General features: G+C 40.8%; 1 long non-coding RNA gene across 1 annotated transcript in view; it reads right to left on the minus strand.

Annotated features, from left to right (window-relative positions):
• Window positions 1-213: 213 nt before the first annotated feature.
• The window catches only part of LOC149127682 (uncharacterized), a 437,400-nt gene continuing 413,734 nt past the window's right edge, over window positions 214-23,879 (minus strand). Inside the window, exon 3 of the long non-coding RNA XR_016229758.1 lies at window positions 214-404. This is a non-coding gene — a long non-coding RNA (uncharacterized LOC149127682). The remainder of the gene's footprint in view (window positions 405-23,879) is intronic.

Consider the following 23,879-nt stretch of genomic DNA (forward strand, 5'->3'; position numbering starts at 1 on the left):
TCCTTTTCCACAACAGGCTGAGCTTTGTACATAATAAAGATGGAACATTAAAAGAAATGGAACCTAATTTCTGTGTCTTACCATGTTCTAAAGCCTGTATCAAGCACTGGACATGAATGATTGGACTTGATCCTCACAAAAACTAAATGAGGTTAAAGTATCAGTAAGCTGTTGTGACTGTGGTGCTGGGTAACCAATCATCCTGAAACTCAGTGGCTTACAACCACATGCTTTATAATTCCAGATCTGCAGGTTGGCCAGGCTGCCCCTGTTGCTCAAGGTGGAGCTTATCTGAGCTTCTATATGTCTGCAGGTCAGCGATCAGCTGGTGCTTCTTCTGAGCTTCATTCTGTAGTCCAAACTGTAGAGACCACTGGAATAGGTATCCAGGAAAAATGTGTCTCCTGCAACAAGAGGCAAGAAGTAGAGAGAAGCAAAAGGCAAGAGGTAGAGAGAAATCCGTGCCTTAAAACTGGGGTCCCCTCACTTCCACCCAAGTATTGTTAGCCAAAGTAAGTAACATACCCAAGTTTCTTTTCACAATGGAAAAAGTAAAGAATTTGGTTAACCATTCAATTTACCACAATTGGAAACTTTGATCTTTCCCATTTTATGATACAGAATTCTATACACACAGAGATTAAGCTTAAGGCATCATCCTTCCATGTATTCATTTTTTCTTTTATTAAAAAGATTATAATGTCCCATGTAATGTTTCCAAGCCTGCCAAACCTCAAATCCATGACATTGACCCTGGCTTAAAGGAACCAGCAGTGTATGTAGTAGGAGAGACAGACATGCAGACACATGGAAGCACACTGCACATCATCCCCAGTGAAAGCCTCTGCAAGACGTGGCATGAAAGACGTTGGAAGACTTTGTGGGAAGTAAGGCCTGAGTCTTTGAGGAGAAAGACGTATTTTACAGAAGAAGGGAGATAAATAAGTTGAAAGTAGAGGTCACAGTGTGTCCTACAATAAGATGTCTAGGCAAATGGAAAGCCATGAAAATGTGGTAAAAGAGGAATAATAATATTCTTGCTACAGTATAGACTTCGGAGGAAAAGCAATGGAAAAGACAGGGAGACATCAGCAAAACCACAATGAAGGTCTGCGTAGAGGCATGACTTTTTCACACAGGCAAGCACAACACACACACACACACACACACACACACAATGTTGACATGCTCAGCACAGATATTTTTAGAAGAAGAAAAAAAAAACATGGAAGCAATTTCAGCCACTTTCTCTAATTGCTCACCTGAAGGCTCTGTGGGATAGGATTTCAGCCAGGGTGTCAAACACAGTGAAATTCACCCTAACCTATAACCTTGCCACTTTTCTTCATTTCTCAGGTGTGTTTTTCACGCCCCCATGGAAGCCACGTTTACCATTATCTCTGAATTCAGATTGGCTGCTCTGTGGATGACTATCTTTATGTGGCTGTCAAAGGGTCCAGTCAGCTTGGGAGCCTGAAAAGTCACCTTGAGGTACCCTGCCTGGACTCTAAAGCTCAGCCCTAGTGGGTCACAGCTCTCAGGCTTCTAGAATTGAAGCACTGAGAGGAACAAAATTAACACAATCTCATTTCTTTACCTTTTCTGAATGTGTTTTGTTCCAACCATGGAGTGAACCACTTTAAATATATCATCCCAAACACAGCCCTAGCAAAGAGTCAGAAAAAAATTTCTCTAAAAACAACGAAAAGTTTCAAATGGCTATTTTTTTCAAAAATAGTCTTGTTTACTAAGTACCCAATTGCATCTGATTCCAAAGCCCCACACCTTCATTTGACCAGACTTATTCCCCAGGGAACCCTTGTCTTGAGTCTGAGTGTTTTGTTAAGCAGGCGGGAGAGTTTAATGGAAAGCTGGGGATACACAGTGGGCTCTGAAACTCAACTCCATCATGTACTTCCTGTGAAGCACAAGGCACATCCTCTACTGTCTCTCCATCTCAGTTTCCCAACCTCTGAATCAGAGATGCTTAGGGCTATCATTCGAGGTGATAGTGAGGACTAAGTGAAGTGACATGAAAAATGTCAGTGATCCCAGCAGCAGAGATTGGTTTGGGGAATTGTGTTCACTCTGATTCATAGATGGATCTCTCCTTGGAGAAACTTGGGAAGGGAAGAAGCAGTAGGTTAGGGAAAGAGACATAGCTATGCAGGACTGTGTAGTCAGGAAGTCTAGTCCAATAGCAGATTCAGCTCTGCCTAGAGATACAGGACTGGGGATTTTATAACCTGGCCCAATCAGTGCCCACTGGATGGCAGAAAAGAAGGAGGCCTTAGCTTTCTCTGGGCAAGATAGCTTTGATCTCTGAAGATCAATCTCCAAGAGAAAGTGGCAGGTATGGTCCATTAGCTAAGCATCCACAGTACCTGGAGGATGAACACTCAGACTCACCAAACTGGTTGATTCCTAAGTATCCAGAGGGCATTTGCTACTGTCCACTCCTGGCACCATTGAGATCTATGTGGCTCACACATTAGGCTTGTTTCATCAGGCTGCAGTGGCTTGAGGAATTTGCCAGCCTATTTGCCCAGCGTGAAACAACAGGAGAGACAGTCTAGCACAGCAGTGATGTGCTACTATGGACATGAAGGCCACTGTCTATGGAGTCACACATACAGGCTCAAGGCTGGATTTTTCCTCTGACCTGGTCTGAGACTTTGCTTCCTCATCTATGAAATAAGGGCTATAGTGAATTAAGTTCAGTAGATACTGCCCCCACCACCACACATACACACACACAACTACATGTCCATGTAGAATCTTGGAATGTGATTTTTCTCATGAAAACTGGCCTGTAGGCTACAAAAAAAGGGAGAAGACACTCCAAGGAAAAAGTTATATGATGAATCACAAAAGGCCAGCCACAAAGAAAGATTTCCAGGCACTCACCAGAGACAGACAGGGAATACCTCCCCTGGTACCTGATTTTTGGCTTCTGGCTTTCACAACAGTTAAGCCACCTGTTTGGCGGCAATTTAAAATTTTCCTAGAAAGTTAATTCATAACCACATATGATTGTAATGTGGATTAAATTAGCTAACCAAGTAAAGTGTATAGAACAAAAGAAAGCACATAGTAGGATCTTTTAGTGTTTGCCTTTATAGTAATTATTAGGATTATATAACTGCTAATGTATCTAGACCCTAGAGATTTATAAACATTGTGCATTATGTAACCCTCTTGTATGATCAGAGTAAAAGTATCAGTCTGGGAGCCCATACAAAATTCCAATCAGGTTAAAAGGACACACACATGTGAATTCTGCAGGAACCAGTCATTCTTACTAAGCTTCACTGTAGACTAAGTATAGTGCTTTGCTCTTAGCAGTGCCCACTAAATGTAAATCTAAAAATGGAATTTAAATGTCCTCAATTTGTCTAAATTCAGCTCTTCGAACAAATAAGCTAGGTTCTTGAGGGTCTGGGATTTCTCTATGGTATTTCCTGAAATAAAGTAGATTTAAGTGTCTTCCCCTACCCTGTCCAAGAATGAGAATCAGCATGCAGTGTGTGGGCCATTTCAAGCAGAAATACATGTTAAATGCCAGCTTGTCCATGGTTCTGTGTTCTGTACTTTGCATAATGGATTCTTCTAGAGATGAGGGCCAGACTAAAGATGAGATTTAAAAAAAAAAAAGTTAAAGGGAAGAAAAGGTTTCTCTAGGACATGGTTCCCGTTCTTTTTTTGTCTGCCAAACAGCAGTGGCCTTTCCCTCTTTCCAAAGTGCTAGAGATTATTTAGGTAAACTCAGTTATTGGCAGTAATGAAGGTCTCAATTCAAACCCTCTTTTGGGTAAAGTGATTCAGAGTGAGAAGTGTTATGTTTGATTTCTTCTCACTATGAAATCCAGATTTTGCACAGCTATAATGTTCCCTTTTCAGGAAAGTTGGTGGGGCCAACATTTAAAGTCAAGTCCAACCATGCCTAATGCTATATCCTGTCATTTTAATACCCCCTTCTCATTTCTTCCTTACCCGCCTTTCTTCCATTACACTTTTCCATTTAAGATAAATGGAAGGATCATTCTTATGCTAGGGTTTTTGAAACTCTTAATTCTGTTTTTGGATGTGTCCAGAGGCACTAGGGCATTTTTATTTTATTTTAATTTGTGTTTACCAAACCTGTATCATGCACTCCATTGGGCAGTGGGCTCCTCTGGGCTCTTTCCAGAAAATTAAAAACATAAATTAAATATAAATGGCCAAAGCCACAGAACAAGCAAGGCCTTCTTAATGTCCACAGAGAGGAGTTCTATTACCACTACCCGCTTTAGAGAAGAAGGAAGTTACCTGTGATTCTTGTTCTCCTGACGGTGTGTATTTTATAATAGGTCCCCATTCACCACCCTGCCTTCCCTGAGGACTTCTTAGCTGCTTGATTATCTTGGCTTCAGCAGCGCTGGCATTCAGGGGTTAGCACATTCTTACAAACCCTGGGGTAGATACATTGCAGTTCCAGCAAGAGTTTATGCTTTTTCAACAGTGTTTCTGCGTTTTAATTTTGCCTTGAGCTGTCCTTAGAAGAAGTCCTCTCTGACAAGAATATATCTGCACTTAGAAATGTTTCCCTAAAAACGCTACGTCTTTATTTACAAAAAATACACCAATTTTAAAATAATTACAATGGGACATGGAGGAAATTGGAACATTTTTTAAGACCTCAGACCTCCTCAAGTTTCTTTTCAATATAATTTTAACTGATTTATTCAAGAGGTGTAGAGACAAAGAAAAACAGAAACAGGGGCCCATGCTGTGGTACACCGGCTTAATGCCCTGGCCTAAAGCGCTGACATCCCATATGGGCATCAGTTCTAGTCCCGGCTGCTCCTCTTCTAATCCAGCACTTTGCTATAGCATGGGAAAGTAGTAGAAGATGGCCCAAGTCCTTGGCCCCTGCACCTGCATGGGAGACCCGGAATAAGCTCCTGGCTCCTGGCTTCAGATGAGCACAGCTCCAGCTGTTGTGGCCATCTGAGGAGTGAACCACCAGATGGAAGAATTCTCTCTCTCTCTGTCTCTCTCTCTCTCTCTGCCTTTCCTCTCTCTGTAACTCTTTCAAATAAATAAAATAAATCTTTAAAAAAAAAGAAAAGAAAAACAGATACATCCAGAGAGAGCTCTTATCTGCTGGTTTACTCCCCAAATGCCTGAAATGGCCAGGGCTGGATTGGGCCAAAGCAGAGAGTTGGGAACTCAATACAGCTCTCCTATGTGGGTGGCCAGACGCCAATTACTCCAGCCTACCTGCATCCACATTAGAACAAAATTGGTTGATCAGGCCTCTTTTGTATTCCCTTGAACCCAAACCATGCAGGCTAATATACATAAGGACTCATTTCAGTCTCTCCTTTACTAAGATTAACAACATTTTGAAGCAGGAGTGCTGATTCATTTAAACTCACTAGGTATGTCCTATTGATGGACAGTGGCTGCCTATTGAGGAGGAATGGAGGCCAGATGCATAGTCAGCAGGAAGGAGTGTGGTGATTGATTAACAATGCCCATTGGAGCAGAGGACAAGGAAGTGGGCAGCAAATATGCCATGTAATTGCCATTACATGTGTGCCTAATACTGTGCCTTATTCATCATTATACACCTGTGCTTTGCTTATTGCCTGGAACATAGCTAGTGCCCCATAAATAGTTGTGAACTGAATTTAACTAACTTTCCGCCAGATTCCAATCTTAGAGTTACTGTAGATGCTCTCTGGGTCAGAAAGAATGGTAGTGGTACTATCACCATCATTTGATGGAAAGCAATGGCAATGAGAGATCCTTAATGGTCTGAACCGTAATGGTACGAGTTGTCCTATTATCTGTTCAATTATTGTGCAACAAGACCAAAGTCTGCTATGTGAGACCTCCATGATCATCAGTTCTTTAGATCTAAATCAAGTTCTTCATGGGACTATCTGCTGGCTGATGAACTGGTAGACATCTCTTAGCTTCCCAACATGTCTCTGCCTCACATTATTAAACAATTAAAACCAGAATCCTTTTAATTATAAGATCTATACATTGGGTTAGATCCCTAATACTCACCACCTGATATAGTTTGTCCTCCAAAGGACAAACTAGTCATGTGCTAGAAGCTTGTTTCCCAACATAACGGTACTGAAAGGTAGTGGGACTTTTAGGTTGTCCTGGTATGGAGTGGTTGGGTCATGAACACCCTCATTAAAACGCTCATTAAATATGCAGGTCTCACAGGGTGACTGTGAACTCACAGAGGTGTATTAACTTCCATGACAGTGGGTTGTTATCAAAGAAGGAAACTGGCTCCTCCCAGTCTCTTCCATGTGAGGTCTCTCTCTGACTTCTGCCATGTGAAGCCATCCACTGTGTAGCCAGAAGACTGTCACCAGAAGCTAGCTGCCTGACCTTTATACTTCCCACCTCCCAAACTTCTAACTAAATAAATCATTTTCTTTAGAAAGCATCAAAGCTCAGATATTTTCTTAGAGTAGCACTCTACTTCTGAGCTTGGGCAATTATTAGACCTAGTGCTTAAAACTAAGTATGAGGATATTTTACAACAACACCTGATTTCTGAGCCTACTAGCGCCACTTTGTTCTACCTCCTCTTATCCTGATTCCCCTTCACCAATATGCATCCCTGATTTATTGTTTCCTGTATCCAATATTATAAAATTTCCATATGATTTAATGTATCAATAAGATAAATGGGATATTTATAGCTGAATAGTTCTTGTTTAAGTTTTGTCTTTTATTGAGTCTTTATCTTATCTCTATTAGTATCTGAGTAACCCAAGGAATGTGCCAATCCATTCTGCTGCATGTTTTTTCATTTGTATTTTCCTAATTAAAAAATAAATGCAGATAACAATAGTACTTACTTCAAAGCATTTTTGTGAGATTAGAAATGATGTATAAGTACATCTAATAGAAACACAGTAGGTTTTAGCAATTATATCCTTCCAGGATATGCATTGAATTAGAATTAAGGAAGTGGATATACTCCTTAAAATACATATAAAAGGAAGTAGAATCAGACTTTGAGATCATAATAATTAAAAAAAGTCCAAAATCCCAGAGACTATATTTATGAACCAGCAATGATCTGGCTGAAGACAACTTCTCCAGCAAAGCATGCGTTGTGGATTATTCACTAATGGAGGGACCCAGAATAATTAAAGAGGCATTTGGAGATTACCATACACCCTTGGTGTATAACACCCTGTATTATTTCTATTACTTAATCCTAATCACAATGTCCCTGTTTTATAGATGAAGATGTTGAAGCTAGAAGATATTAATCAGCTTCCCTAAAATCAGACTCCCCACAATTTATGAGCCTCAATCTTATTGTCAAGTCTCCCCAACCTTCATTTCACTCAACTGATTGTCCCCTTACAGCTGTCCAAGGCAAAGGTCTTAAACAGGATCCTAACTAGGCTTGGAAAAACCTGGGAAGATAGAGCTTCTGGGTGATTTGCAAATGACTCCAAAGATGTCCTTGCCACAAGCTCATCCCTTTCTACACAAAGCTTTGGGTCTTTTTCAGAGGAACCTGAGAACTGAGGGCACATTGGTATCAAACCTTTGCGTCATCAGGGCACAACCAGACTCAGAGTGTTTGCTGCTGCAAAAACACACCTGAACAAGCATCAAGAGAAAGAAAACACTTCTTCCCAGCCTGGTGTGAAGTGTTAGATGGAAGAAAAATAACAAGTGTGTCCACCATGAGGATGCAGACTTCAGCTGTACCTGTTAGAGCAACACTGGGCTTTTTCAAAAGCACCAATAGCCTAACACTTGGGTTTTTCAGCAGCTCCTCAGAAATATGTTTGAAGAGAGATGGCTTCAGAGAGGGCAGTGTCCAGATGAAAAGGTGCTGGTCTTCTCATACCAGTTCTTTTCCACAAGCTGATTACTCTGCCCTCCCTCTAGGAGTTTCCACATTGAGAGTATGCTCTTCTTGTATCTTGCAAATTTAATTCTGAGATGGAAGGACAGACAGCCACTGCTTGCCGTGTAACAAAACCAGCTGAAACTAGATTCACTTCATGGGACTAATGGAAAAATAACAGAAACATCTCATGGAAAATAAGGACAGAGAATCTAGCTAGACCTCATAAACCAGAGTTCAGTTACAAAAATCTTTGCAGGATTAAGAACCCTACTTCACCATTTTCCTCATTCTGCAGCCTCACAATTTTTTGTTCATTGTTTTTGTTTTGATCTTTGCTTCTTGATCCACTCACCTATATTTTGTATGGCTTTCAAATAGCTACAAAGCACATTCCAACAGTTAAGGTATTCAACAGAGATTGAATACAGCCACTGTGGCCCAACAAATGTTTACAGGAGAAATAAATTCATTGATCCAGTGTTACGTACCCCAGACCAGATATCTCCATTTGTAGAAAAAGGTGTCAGGAAGTGCAAATACTGCTATAGGCATCACCCCTGTACACCAGACTTGGACAATTTTTGAAGCAATGTTACAGGCCATTAGATATCTCAAAGATGTTTATGCAGAATGCATGGAGTATCATACAACTTAAGAGCAGAAAAAAATTTTAAGAGCTTCCAAAATACCAAAAAAGTCTGAATAATTTCCAATTATCTTGCAAAGTGTCTCCTATAGGATTAGAAAAGTAAGCCCTGGAGAGGTTAAGTTGTTTAAGGTTTTGGCTTCTGAAGTAGAAGCCATGAGTGTCCAACCTTATCTCCTTTCTCCTAGGAGCCCTTCTAGAGAATTGGCAACCCAGTTGAATTTACCATTGCCTAGCTTTTCATCCTCAAACTGGAAGCCCAGAAACCAGACCTGCCAACATGCAGACAGTACATCCATCTCTTTGGGAAAACACAAACTTGTGAGTTCACAGGAATCCATGAAACATTAGATGCCTATCTACTCATTGACAAGGAAATTATCCACTGTAGTTCATATCACAATTCCAAAGTAGCCTGGCGTATATAAAATCAAATTATAGCATTTCTTATTTGCTAGTAAAGTTTTAGCTTGAATGGTGGTATCCTGTTGTGATCACGTATATAAGCATGATGTTGCTGATACTGGGTCCTTGCAGGTCGTGTCTCAGAGTCTGGGTGTTCTCCATGTAACACAGGCCTTGCAAGGACATCATCAACACTGGTCATATAATTCTCCTTTTCTCTGTTTTCTGCTCATCAAGCTTTTCTGACTGACATTCTTTCTTTCAATAGATTAACCTCTAATAAATGCTTGCTCCTACCTGGGAAGTACTTTATCTTTTCAAAATGACTTTTCGTATTTCTCCTCCAGTTCAGTCCACTTTGCAACTTAACTCCAAGGGAAGTCCAGATATTGGGGTGTGCTTCATTTGTGCCCCTTGTGCCTACCACTCATACCTGGATCTGCATATTTAAAATGCAACTGAACATTAAGGCCATTACAGAAGCTTTCCAAATGGGCAAATATTTGCCTCAATTATTCTATTTACAATTCCAAAAATATTTCTTCTGTTGAAGTCTGTGTACAAGAAGTGGCTCCAAAACCATTTTTAAGGGAGTTTTGACATCAATGAAACGTTATGCTGGCAGGGCGAGTGAAGTGCTTGATTAATAAAGAGTCTCAGTGTTTTCAAACACATATTCCAAGCAGCCTCATTTGAAGAAAACCACAAACGGAGAATGCTTTGCTGCTCACAGTCACAAGGGGGTTGTGTATTTCATTCCCGCTTACACAGTCCGCTTACTTTGGAGCTTGGGTAGGAAAGAAACATGGCCAGCAGAAATAAGGCTACATTCAGTGACCCTACCCTTCCACCCACTGGCCTGATGGGAGAACTTTTTTACCCCTTTTTGCTACTGTTTTCTTAGTTTTTAACCTTTTAATACTTAATAATTCTCTGAAAGACCATCCTGAGAGAAGTGAGTGGGTTACCTTAGGACCTCATTGTGCTAGCAAATGGGGATCCTGAGATTCCCTCGTTTCAGAATTTCCAGGCAACGGGATTGGCATGTTATACAGAAACGTAATTGAGCATGTTCATGTTAATTACTTTGAAGTGCTTTCCTCTTTTCCAGTGCTTTACAAAAATACAGCAACTTAAATTAGGTCATTATTTCATATGTCTAAGATTGTACTTAGCTACTTAAGGGAGTTATGCAAATATAGTGAGAAGAATTAATCAAAAATGGTTCTAATAGTATCCTGTAAATATACTGGTAATATAATTGCTGAAGCCAAGGCTTATAATAATGGTAAGAATACAAAAATATCATCTTTAAATGCTCATTTTACTAAACTAATATATTTTGAGTGACAGCAATTTGCTAGGCATCTCTAGTTTTATTTCCTTGTGCAATTAATTTTATTCTCTTAACAATCCCACAAATACAGAATCATAACACCTTTGAGGCACAGAGAAGCTAATTGACTTCTTAAAAGTCACACAGTCAAGGAAAGAAGAACAGATCTGTGGATGCAAGTCTCCAAAATCTTTCAACAATGTTACTTATGTACATAGTGTTTATCAGGAGAAGATGCAGTTTGGCAATATTTTTTCTTAGTTGAGGGAAAAGGAAATAAATCATCTACAAAGCTGGCTACTACACTTGCTTTACCATAAATTTTAATCAACTCCTTCTATGCATTAATGAGAACAACTTCTACTCTTAAACACAAATGTGAATGGATATGTATGTGTGCAAGTGTGTGTAGTTTTGCTTCCAGGTTCTCAGCTACTACAGGATGCTGAAATGTACAGGAAAAAGTAACCCAAATCTCACTAATAATTTGTTCAATTCTATAATTTACCTCCTGTCTCCTAGACAACATTATGTATTGTTACAAATTCAGAGTTGGTAAAATACCTTAGTCAAGAGCTCACAAGCAATAGAGAGAAGAAGAATGAAGATCATTTTGTTCATTTTTTGACATTGCCTAAGTTCAGTGCTTCATTACCTTAGTTTGGGCTATGATAATAATTGCTAGACTGGCCGGCGCCGCGGCTAACTAGGCTAATCCTCCACCTTGCGGCGCCAGCACACTGGGTTCTAGTCCCGGTCGGGGCGCCGGATTCTGTCCCAGTTGCCCCTCTTCCAGGCCAGCTCTCTGCTGTGGCCAGGGAGTGCAGTGGAGGATGGCCCAAGTGCTTGGGCCCTGTGCCCCATGGGAGACCAGGATAAGACCTGGCTCCTGCCTTCGGATCAGTGTGGTGTGCCGGCACAGTGCACAGGCCGCGGCAGCCATTGGAGGGTGAACCAATGGCAAAGGAAGACCTTTCTCTCTGTCTTTCTCTCTCACTGTCCACTCTGCCTGTCAAAAAATAAATAATTGCTAGATTGTGTTTCTTCATTTATCTATTGCTGCATAACTATATTACTCCTAAACTTAGCATCTTAAAATAATAGCCCCTTTATTTGCTCACAATTATGAGCCAGGAATTTAAGCAGGGCCCAATGGGAAAACTAAAAATTCCTGCTCCATGACAATTGAGATTTCAACTGGGATACCTCAAATGCCTTGAGCCTTCCAGGAAAGGCTAGGCATCTCTCTTTAGTGTCACCTCTGGTAACTCAAGTGAAGCTGAAAGATCTAAGACAGTTGCCCTTACTTCTGGAGTGTCTATGCTTGTGTGGTAGTAATGACTTGGATACCCTCTTCCTGGCCTATCTTTCTTGCCAAGGCATCCTTTTGCACAAAGATAATCTAGACTGCTTTACACAGCACATGAATTCCCTCCCTACCCCTCCCCAAGCAGAACTGAAAATCGGTCTCTTAGGACATATGCTTAGAAATTCTCTTAGGGCTTATGCTTTTAAGTCCTAGAACTTCATTGCAACCACATTATATGGATTAGAGCAAACCACAAGTTTACATATGTTCAAGATATGGGAATTAGACCCTACTTTTTCATGGCAGGAGCAGCATGTATATACATACAGAATAGGAAGAAATATTGATTATAATTATAGACCAACTATAGCTTAAATGGTTCTTCATTGCTTAAATAATATCAAATACTTTTGCAAAGCATTCAAGAAATTCAGTAATATGGGCTTAACTTCCTAATCATGAATTGTCCATGAAGCCTCTGTTCCAATCAAATCCTCAGTTAATTAAGTCACAGAATTTTCCTAATGATTTTCTGCTTTAACTATACCATCCATTCTTCTTCTCTTAAAGAAAAATATTTAGGGCTGGCGCCATGGCTCACTTGATTAATCCTCCGCCTGCGGCACTGGCATCCCACATGGGTGCAGGGTTCTAGTCCCAATTGCTCCTCTTCCAGTCCAGTTCTGTGCTATGGCCCGGGATGGCAGTGGAGGATGGCCCAAGTGCTTGGGCCCCTGCACCTGCATGGGAGACCAGGAAGAAGCACCTGGCTCTTGACTTCAGATTGGCACAACATCGGCCGTAGCAGCCATTTGTGGAGTGAACCAACGGAAGGAAGACCTTTCTCTCTGTCTCTCTCTCTCACTATCTATATCTCTACCTGTCAAATAAAAAATATTTATTTGAAAGGCATAGTTACAGAGAAGGAGAGACAGAGAGAGCAGAAGAAGAGTGAGAAATATCTTACATCTGCTGGTTCACTCCACAAATGGCCTCAATGGCTTGGTCTTGCCAAGGTCAAAGCCAGGAGCTTGAAATCACCCAGTTCTCCCATGTGGCTATTAGGGGCATAAGTACTTGGGCATCTTCTACTGCTTTCCCAGGCACATTATCAGAGAACTGCATTGGAAGTGGAGCAGCTGGGACTTAAACCAGTATCCATAAGGGATGTTAGCCTTGCAGGCAGCAGCTTAAACCACTGTACCACAATGCTAGCACCTGCCATATATTTACTATATATTGATAGATACACACATACATACACATACACATATATTACATATATATATCTGAATATACTTCATCAATTTTGTGGAAAACAGAATTAAAATATTTTGGTGCAAAACTTTTTAAATCATTGCATAGTTTTTAAGTACATTTCCAGAAACATTTTGAAGATCCATCTTATGCATGCATTTCAGTTTATATGCATGTATAAATTATGTATATGTGTATATACATGTATATATATATACACAAGTATTTCTATGTGTGTATATATTTCTGTGAAGTCTTGTGTGACTACTCTGTCCAAAATATGTATTTTGAACAGAAACAAGTCCACACACAAACTGATTATCTTAAATCTATACATTTAACCTTAACCTTCCTTTTATTACCATTATTTTACTGCAGCCAAATTATATAATTTGCTGTTCTCTTCAAGACACAGTCATTCTTGTCCTTTAACCTATCCAACGTGACTTTTCCTTTCTCCATATTTTACAATCCTCATAGAGACAAATCTTACTGATATTCATTTGGAAGCCATTAAATATAAGTGATCTAAGTGATCATTTCCTTCTGAAATCTTCCCAGAGAACTCAAAATCTATCACTTAATCTATATACAGTTAGTACTGTATCTCTACTTGTCAATCAAACCACATCATTTTATTGTCATATTAATATATTTAACATGCTTTAGCAGGCTAAGTGAACATGCTAACATTGACATGCTACAAGTTTGCATTTATGTGAAACACACAGATTTGTGCCCTGTTTTTAAGGACAATTTGGATAGGGAAAGTGAGTGATTAGACAGGAATGGGAGGCTACAACCAGACCAAGATATTTCCTAAACTCAACTCATTAAAACTGGGGAGATAGCTAGGGCGTGGTCACTGAGAATATTTCTGAGAAGGCTCTGTATGTATGAAGAGCTCTTTGAGTTTCTAACTCCATTTGTGAATTGTGTGGTCACAGCCTGGTAACCAACGTGGTCAGCTGAAAGTACACCCATGACCACACACATATGTGATGGATTGCCAAGGATGAGTGACAGCAGCATCACTGTTGAAAGAAATTGAATTTAAAAAAAGTTTGTCATTCTTCAGACTTGATACTTCTAAGCCTTCTTTCTTTCCTTTGAGAATGACATATCTCAAACCCCTAAATGGCCCTAACACCAGAGCCCATAGAGTAGAGGCATAGGGAAAACTCAGGTTGTAGAATTATATAAACTCCAGTTTAACTCCTGATCAACCACATATTAGTTACATGGTTCACTGATCTCTTTCTATAAAAAAAGTGCTTAACAAGAAATGCTGTTAGGATAATCAAATGAGATTGTGTATGTCCAAAGGGTCTGTAGTAGTATTTAACAACTTTATGTGTTCATGCTAACAGTTGCCTTACTACTACACATGTGTTGACTTCAACTTCTTTTTAAACATATACAGCAAGAAGAGGACAACTTTGAAAATACTTACATCCTTTAGGAATGGATTAAGTTGTATAGTAGGCTGAACAATGGTTTCAAAGATATCAGGCACTCTTCCACATGCTGGGAAACACTTGCTGAGGATGAAGGACAGAGGATGAGGTGGGAAAGGAAGGAATCTCAGGCGAAAAATATAGCAAGGGGCCATGGCTTGAAGAGCTGTCCCCCTGAACCCAAAAATGTAGACCCAAAGTCTTATGTTAAGGATACTAAGAAAGTGGACGTCTAACCCAATTACACTGTTTAAAGGTGGAGACTTTGGGAAATGGTTAGATTGGGCTAGGTCGCTAGGGCAATGCCCAATGGTTGAATTCCAGTGGCTTTACAAAGAGATGATGGCTAGATCTGTGCACTCCCTGTCTCTTTGCCACTTCTAGATTCTACCATCAAAAATGCCATCACCAGAGGCCAAACCAATGACCTCTCTTGATCTTGGACTGTGATCCTTCAGAACCATGAGCCAAAATAAATAAAAAAAAAAAGATATCAGGCACTAATCCCTGGAATCTTTAAGTGTTAGACTATATAGAAGTATCTTGGCAGTCATGATTCATTTAAGGATTCTGGGAAGGGATTATTGAGTGGGCCCTAGGTATAATCACAGGTGTCCTTATAAAAGATGAACAGAAAAATTTTACACGCAAAGAATAGGAAAAGACAGTGTATTAGGGATCCATATATTGAAGCAATCTGGCCACAAGCTAAGGAATTTAGGCAGCTATCAGAAGATGAAAGAGAAAGGGAACAAATATTTGCTTTTGCCTCTGGAGGAAATGTAGCCATACTGAACTTGGTTTTGGCTCAGTGATTCTAACTTCACACTTCCACTATCAATAATTGTGACAGTATGAATTTCTGTGTTTTAATTCACCAAGTTTGTGATAATTTATCATAATAACCCCAACAAAGATGGGAGTCAAAGAGGAGAAACAACGTGCCATAGGGGGGAAAAACAGTGCATTGAGCTTGAAGTGCTGTCAAAGGATTCAAGAAATTAAAAAGAAAAATTTATTCCATTGAGAGGGTAAATAAAGTTAAATGGGAAATATGAGAATTGGTAAAATTATCAGGACAGCAAAGGGAAGTATTTCACATCTTATGCTCTGTTTTCTCAGTGAAATAGAGGGGAGGGACAAAATAAATCATAGAGAATCTAGAAATTAAGTCAAGGTTTGAATTAGCTTTTATTCCAATAATGGTGATGATGATAATGGCAGTGGTGATGGTGATAATTTTAAGAATAATATAGAGATTGGAATAAGATGGCAGAGTAGGAGGGAGCTTGCTGCTCGAGTCTAGGAAAAGATAGTTTGAAAAAAGTGGGGCCGGCGTCGCGGCTCACTAGGCTAATCCTCTGCCTTGCGGCGCCGGCACACCGGGTTCTAGTCCCTCTCAGGGCGCCGGATTCTGTCTCGGTTGCCCCTCTTCCAGGCCAGCTTTCTGCTGTGGCCCGGGAGTGCAGTGGAGGATGGCCCAAATGCTTGGGCCCTGCACCCACATGGGAGACCAGGATAAGACCTGGCTCCTGCCTTCGGATCAGCGTGGTGCCATTGGAGGGTGAACCAACAGCAAAAGAAGACCTTTCTCTCTGTCTCTCTCTCTCACTGTCCACTCTGCCTGTCAAAAAAAAAAAAAAAAAAAAGTGGAAAGAGGGCAGACTCAGGGAGGAGTTAGGGATAAAACAGCAGAGTAAACTCTACACAAATTGAAAGAACACAGTGGACCTATGTGGAGGGTAAGGATATGCACAACTTATGACCCGAGCATCCAGGATCTTGTCTCCGTTCCAGCACTGGAGAGTGAGGTGAGACCAGACTGCCGCAGCCCAAGCCACTGGTGAAAAAACTACAGGAAAAGCCCAGAGGGAATCCGATTTGGAACAGTGGCAGAAGGTAAAGTAATGAAGTCTCCCAGGAAAAGTACAAAGGAAATCGAAAATAAAAATAGGAATATTTATGGGAAAATGGCAGGGCAATGTTGTTACTTATCAATAGTCACCTTGAATGTAAATGGCCTTACCTATCCAGTTGAAAGACACCCTACTGGCTGAACAGATTTAAAAACAAAACCCATCTATTTACAGCCTACAAGAAACACATCTCACCAACAAAGATGCACACAGACTGAAAGTCAAAAGATGGAAAAGATATTCCACACTAACAAAAAAGAGCCGGTGTAGTCATGCTAATAGCGGACAAAATAAACTTTAACACAAAAATTGATAAAAGAGACAAAGAAGGACACTATGCAATGATTAAGGGATCAATTCAACAAAAAGAGGTAAGGAGGTAACTATTAAAAATGTATGTGCACCTTAATACAGGGCACCTGGCTATTTTACAAAAAGTGTTAAGGGATCTTAAGGGATGCTTAGACTCAAATACAATGGAGGATTTTAATACCCCCTTCCAGCAATGGACAGATCAACCAGACAGAAAATCAGCAAGGAAACATCAGAATTAATTGAAAACTATAGACCAAACGGACCTAACGGTTATCTACAGAACTTTTCATCCTACAGTTGCAGAATACACATTCTTCTCACCTATGTGTGGAACCTTCTCTAGGGTTGAACACATGCTAGGCCATAAAACAAGGCTCAGCAAATTAAAAAAATTAAATCATATCATGCATCTTCCCAGACCACAATGAATGAAGCTGGAAATCAGCAACTCGGGAATCCTTAGAATATATGTAAACACATGGAAACTGAACAACGTGCTCCTGAAGACTGGATAAAGAAATTATGGGATATGTACTATATGGAATACTACACAGCAGAAAAAAAATGAAATCTGGTCTTTTACAAAAAAATGGATGAATCTGGACGGTATCATACTTAGTGAAATAAGCCCATCCCAAAGGGAAAAATACCACATATTCTCCCTGATCTGTGATAACTAATAAAGCACCTAAAAGTAAATCTGTAGACGTGAAACTGATACTTTGAGAAGTAATGATTTGAACAGTGCTTGTCTTTGACTGTCGAGGAACAATTCCTTTTTTTTCTCAATGGAGAATGGGACTGGGAATGGGAGAGGGAGGAGAAGACGGGGTGTAAGTGGGAGGGCAGGTATGGTGTGAAGAATCACTATATTACTAAAGTTGTACTTATGAAACTTACTAAAAGTTTTCTTTGGGGAAAAAAGAATAACACATGACAGTAGCTATAATGAACATTAATTATGTATTCATATGCACCAGATACTATATTGAACAATTTTGGAGTTATTGCCACACATGATGATCACATCATCACTGTGAAACAGATCTCATTATTATTTTTAATTTTATTATTTTATATCATAAATATGAAACATAAAATGTCTTACATAGCAAAATATATTATTTGTAGTATTGTACATGTTTTGTACATAAATATACAAATGCATATGTACAAATATGTAAATATATAGTATGTTTACATAATGAATACTGTAAATAAAATCTTAATTTTTCTATTAATTTACAGATGCACAAAGTCTCAGGGAGCTTAGGTAAATTGAACAAGACAACATGGTGAGCAGGTGGTAGATCATGAAAGAAAATTGTGGTCCTTTTAGACTAAAGCCTGTTATCTTCACCATTAAGTTATCCTACATCATCATCTCAAAATATTTTCTCAAAAAGCCCTCTAAGAATCCCTGATGGCTCTGTAGTAGTATTTCTTAGCTAATCAGCACAACTTGTTCTTGCCCTCACTTTTTCCCAAAGATCACTCCTCTTCATATGGTGGTCCACCACTGTGAAATCCACTAGTCCCTCTCTGTCTTCCCCTGGATTGGCACGGAATGCTGCATACCTTTCTTTTCCAGGCACCTCTTTGCACATCATCTGCAACAATACCACACCGTGGATCTATTCCTCGGATAGGCCATGGGTAGCAATGAAAGGAATATTGACCTGGAAGGGTACAGAGAACTTCACTCTCACTAGGTCACTGGGTCACTGAGTATTTTAGTATATTATCATTACCTCTGTGCCTCAATTTACTTACTTCCAACTAAGGGTGATGAGCCACAGAGTCTGAATCAGCTCCCACCTTAAGTTCATAAAAAGGACATTGAGAGGGAGAAATCTTGGCTGTCTGCCTCAGGGAAAAATAATTAAGATATCACTTTGCAAATAACTAAGTGAATTTCAACAGCATCGTGCCTGTCTTTGCCTGGAGTTGGCTGCCTCTCCAGACCTGGGCTCCCTTTTGGACACTATAAATTACCCGAGGACATAGGCTAATTGACACAGTTGAGAGGAGAGGGACACAAATAGTCCCAGGTTTGGAGAGTGAGATCTCTGTGGGGAGGTTAATAGAACTGGAATGGTTCAGGCTTGAAGAAGGGCTGCTGGAGGGAGCCATCATTCTGCCGACACATTCATAAAAACGTATTGTGAGGAGGGCAGGGATTGGTCTTCTTATTAATCAACAAGGGTAGAATGAGAATTAACAAGCTGTAAGCTGCAATGAGGAAAATTGAAGCTAAATATCAGGGAAAATGTTAGACCTCTGGGAACAGTTAGGCAATGGAACAGGCTGCTAAGAGAAATCATGAAGTCACTCTTAATTGGGAGCTTTCAAGGCAGAGAGCAGATATACATCTGTCACAGGGGAGGGAATTCCTGGGGAAAACTGGAATCTAATGACCCTCAATGAACTACACATAGCAAGCCCTCAACTTTAACTGCAGAACACAATCGACCATCCAGTGTAAAGGCCAGCGGGGTGAGACTTGAGGCTGTAAAGTGGAAATGGACAGAGAGGCAGGGTCAAACAGCTGTTGAGACAATGATTTTTACAACATTCAAAAAATCTGCAGTTTCCTTCTGAGATTTAGTTTCTTTGGCTATCAAATGGGGAGCATGATAGCCACCCATAATGGCTGATAAGAGAATTTAATAAGGCCATGTCTATGAATCACCTCGCCTGGCATCTGGCACATAGGAAGCTCCTGGTAAATGTTGTTGCTGACAAAAGCAGCTCACAGGACAGGAAAGGAGGCAGAGGGAAGTTTCCAGGCCCTAGATCGCTTTAGTGGCTGCCTGCGTCTCCACTTTGGAGATGAGCAGGGATCAGAACTGATGATACTCATACACTGCCCATGTCTCTCCTAAAGAGCGTCAGGATCAGAGGAAGTCCTTTTGCAGCTTCACGGTGCTACTGGTGAGAAAGGCAGGATGCTTTTCTGAACTGTTTATGTGATGGAGAGTGCCAAGAGCCAAAACCAAGAAAAGGAGTTTGATTACTGCCTGTAACTGGCCCTGCATCAGGTCCCTTTCAATTCATGCCTCTGAGTTCATCAATGTGATGCACACTCAGATGTGCCCAACTCTCATGCCAGTCTTGCCAATGTCCCAACTTATTGGACACTTCTGAGAGAATGCCAATTATCCCTATGCAATAGTGAAGCCCCACGGAGCAGGTGTATTGTCACCTGAAGGGCAAACCTCAACAAATACAAGGTGTAATTGTCCTCATTTTCCCATTCCTTCAGGCAGAAGTTCTGGTGGTCACTGGATCTCCAGAGGTACCAGTTGAATCAGGCCCCACTTTCTACGGTAGTAACCTCCCTCCTTCCCTATCTCAGTCCCCCGGGTCTCACTCCTTCTCCATGGGATCAGAACTCAACTACAACAACTGCACTTAAGTCTCTGGATCAACCTCTGCTTTTGAGGCAGTCAAAACTAAGGCAGTGTACCAAAGAGGACAAAACTTCAAAAGACCAGAAACCAAAGAGATCCTGACACTTAGAAGTTTTGAATATCAAGACCTGCCACAATGATTAATTCATATGTATTTACAGTCTTCAATTTTGAACATAAGTGGCCACTAATCTTTTTTTTTAATTGAACATTTCTCTGGAGCCATGGTGGTGCAGACATGAACACCAGTTCAAGTCCTAGACACTACACTTCCAATCTAGCTCCCTGTTAATGCACCTGAGAAAGCAGCAGAAGATGGCCCAAGTACTTATGAGACCCGGATAAAGCTTCTGGCTTTGGTCTGCGCCAGCTCCAACTACTGCAATCATTTCAGGAGTGAACCAGTGGATGGCAGACCTCTTGCTCTCGGTTTCTCCCTCTTTCTCTGCAACTATGACTTTCAAATAAACAAATAAATATTTAAGAAAAATTAAACATTGTCCAGTCTGAGATGATTCCAACCTCCTACAAGAGATAAAAGCAAAAATTTAAAACTTTTGAATGCTTTCTCTCATCTCTTACCACTCATCTCCTTATAGCCAAAATTATACTTTGGTCCTTTTTAATCTGTGGTTTCTAGTTCAATCTACTGCAGAATCTCTCTTCAAAGATTCTACATAGCACTTTGAAATCATAAATAGAACTCATGCTGTTTTTTAAAGATTAATTTTATTTATTTAAAAAGCAGACTTAGAGAGGGAGGGAGATATCTTCCATCTGCTGCTTTACTCCCAAATGGCCGCAGTGGCTATCATTGGGCCAGACTGAGGCCAGGTACCAGGAGTTCTTCCAAGTCTCCACATGGGTGCAGGGGCCCAAAAACTTGGACCATCTTCCTCTGGTTTCCCAGGTGAATTAGCAGGAAGCTAGATTGGAAGGGGAGAGGTCAAAACTTGAACCTGTGCCCATATGGGATGCCTGTGTTACAGGTGGTGGCTTAATCAGTTACAGTACAATGTCAGCCCCTACTCTCTGCTTTATGTGTTTATGTGTTTATATGTCTTCTTTTCCTGACCTCATTGACTCTCACAGCAGATTGTAACTTTTGTTTTAATGGCTAGAATTTTGTGTTATGGCTACTCCATTTCTGTAACTCCACCTTTCAAATAAATAAATTTTCAAAAAAATTGTGATTTTATGTATCAGATTAACCATTGAATGCCAAGATAACTGATTGAACAGTACCTCTTACTCCCTTTCTCCCTCACCCTCTCCCTCTACCTCTCTCTCTGTGTTTGTGTGTGTGTGTCTGTCTATGAGAATATTTCCAGATAGCTGTACATCCTCTAATTCATTGAAGGCCTGAATAGAACAAAATGGTTTAGGAAATTGAAACAACCATGTTTGACAAAGTTGGGCCATCAATATACTGCCCTCAGAGCTCCTTAGTATGAAATCAACACCATTGACTCTCTGAGTCTCAGTTCTTTAAACTACTCCATGAGCTTTCCTGGTCTTCAGCTTGCAGATGGGAGATAATGGGATTTCTTGGCCTCCACATTGATCATGTGAGCCAATATCTCATAGGAAGTCTCTTTAGAGTTGACTAATACACTTACAGAAGATCTTTTCTATTGGCTAACTGCTGTCTTTGTGTTTGTTTCCACTGTGGAAGGAGAAACTATTAAATGCCCTGTCTCCCTTGCAGCTAGGAGTAGCCATAACTGATGACAATCCATATGTATTAACATTTCAATGATCATCTTTATGCCCTTAATGTTTTAGAGTAAAAGAGTCACTCCCTTGGATTAAGTTATTGCTCATACCAGGAGAAGCACCTGGCTCCTGGCTTCGGATCAGCATGGTGCGCCGGTTGCAGCGCGCCTGCCTCAGCGGCCATTGAGGGGTGGACCAATGGAAAAGGAAGACCTTTCTCTCTGTCTCTCTTTCTCACTGTCCATTCTGTCTGTCAACAACAACAACAACAACAAAAAGTTATTGCTCATAATTTAAGAATGAAGCTGGAGTCTGGACCTTGATATACTGTTTCTACACAACCTTTCTGAAATAGAAAATAAAAATCTCCATGTTGAAACCATTTTGGGGGCCAGTGCCATGGCTCACTTGGTTAATCTTCTGCATATGGGTGCCACGTTCTAGTGCTGGTTGCTCCTCTTCCAATCCAGCTCTCTGCTGTGGCCCAGGAAGGCAGTGGAGGATGGCCCAAGTGCTTGGGCTCCTGCACCTGCGTGGGAGACCAGAGAGAAGCACCTGGCTCCTGGCTTAGGATCAGTGCAGCACCAGCCATAGCAGCCATTTGGGGATTGAACCAATGGAAGGAAGACCTTTCTCTCTCTCTCTCTTTCTCTCACTGTCTATAACTCTACCTGTCAAATAAAAAAAAAAAAAGAAAAAGAAAAAAGAAACCATTTTGGTATGTATTACTTAACTCAGTTAGCTTTATAAACTTGGACAAATAGCTTACACAGATTTTGAACATATAAAGTGGATATTTATTTCCCTTTTCCTTTTTCAATATTTCCAAAGATTTACTGATTATGGAGGTGTGATTAAGACCAATACATTATCTTATTTGCTTGAGATATTCAAAGTTGTAACTTTTCAATCTGCAACACTCTGTCACCCCGTTCCAGTTACATTCATCTTCGGTGATTAATTAATCTTGTAGAAAAGTTGACACCACTATTGGGAATAATTTTTGTTATTTTTACCCTGACTTTTTTGTATTGAACATAGTTATGTTTATATCTCCTGAGGCCACAGAATTTAATACTTGGTGATTTGAGATAGATTTAATTAGAGAAAAAACTTATATATTATTGTAAATGTAAGAGCTGGCTTAGGGAAAACCAAATTAAATTTGGAAAAAAGCATGCCATGGAATTTAGCAATATCAACAATATTAGTTTTATTTTTTCAGATTTTTCCCTCAAAATAAAATGCAAGTGAATTCCATGAAGGAATGGTGCCTTTGTTCCCCAGACTACCACATAGCACATACACAACAAATAATTTTTGAATGGGTCGCTGGGTCATTTATTTAAAGACATCATTACCTGCAGGTACACCAAGACAAACAGAACACCCAGCAACTTGGATTTGGGAAGGGATGCACTTGCCCTCCCTGGCAAACCATGTGAGATTGGACTCCAGGGCCTGTTCTTGAAATGCAAAGCTTGGTGAACTGTATTCCTTCGTCCACCCGGGATCCCCCAAAATAGTAGAGGGACTCTACACCCAGAGAAGGCAAGGAAAGGCAAAAAGGCAGAATGTCTCTCTGCCCTCCTCCCTCCTGCAACAGTAACCTGCAGCCAGCAGTGGGAGGGCCAGTACCATTTTTTGACTTAGGCATGTAGCAGCTGCCCCAGATTGTGTGTGGCAACCAGCATTTCTTTGGGTCGCCCTCCACCCCAGTCAGAGGGGGCACAGACAGTAGTGCAGGAGCAATCAATTCAGGGGGCCTCCATTGGCCCAGCTGCACTCATCCAGCAATGAGAGGGGAGGGGGAGCCATCCCTACAGAAGGGAAGCACAGCCTGTGGGACTCTCCTAAGTGCCCAGCACAACTGTGAAGGGAGCAGGTCTGCAGCTGGCCAGTACACTGCATACCAGGGAGACAGAGAGAAAAACCCGCCTACCCCACTGGCATCGAATCTGGTTGGGAGGATAGGAATGGACTCAGCAGGCTGCAACAAACATGGACAGTGGCTCTGGGAATGCAGTGGCCCACCGCCATCAGGATGGGCTAGCTGGGCAGAGTGGCTCCACAGGCGCTCCCTGACCTGGAGAACCATGGATGTTGAGACTGAGAAAACACTGTGATCCTGTGAACGGAGGTAGGGTGTGGCTGGGTTGTGGGCAATCACAGAGTGCTGCAGTGCACGCAGAGCTCCTTGGTGGCCTAGAGCAGCTCA

This window comes from Oryctolagus cuniculus, chromosome 2 (genome assembly GCF_051225735.1).
Source record: "Oryctolagus cuniculus isolate XC-2025 breed Fujian yellow rabbit chromosome 2, ASM5122573v1, whole genome shotgun sequence".
Lineage (NCBI taxonomy): Eukaryota > Metazoa > Chordata > Mammalia > Lagomorpha > Leporidae > Oryctolagus > Oryctolagus cuniculus.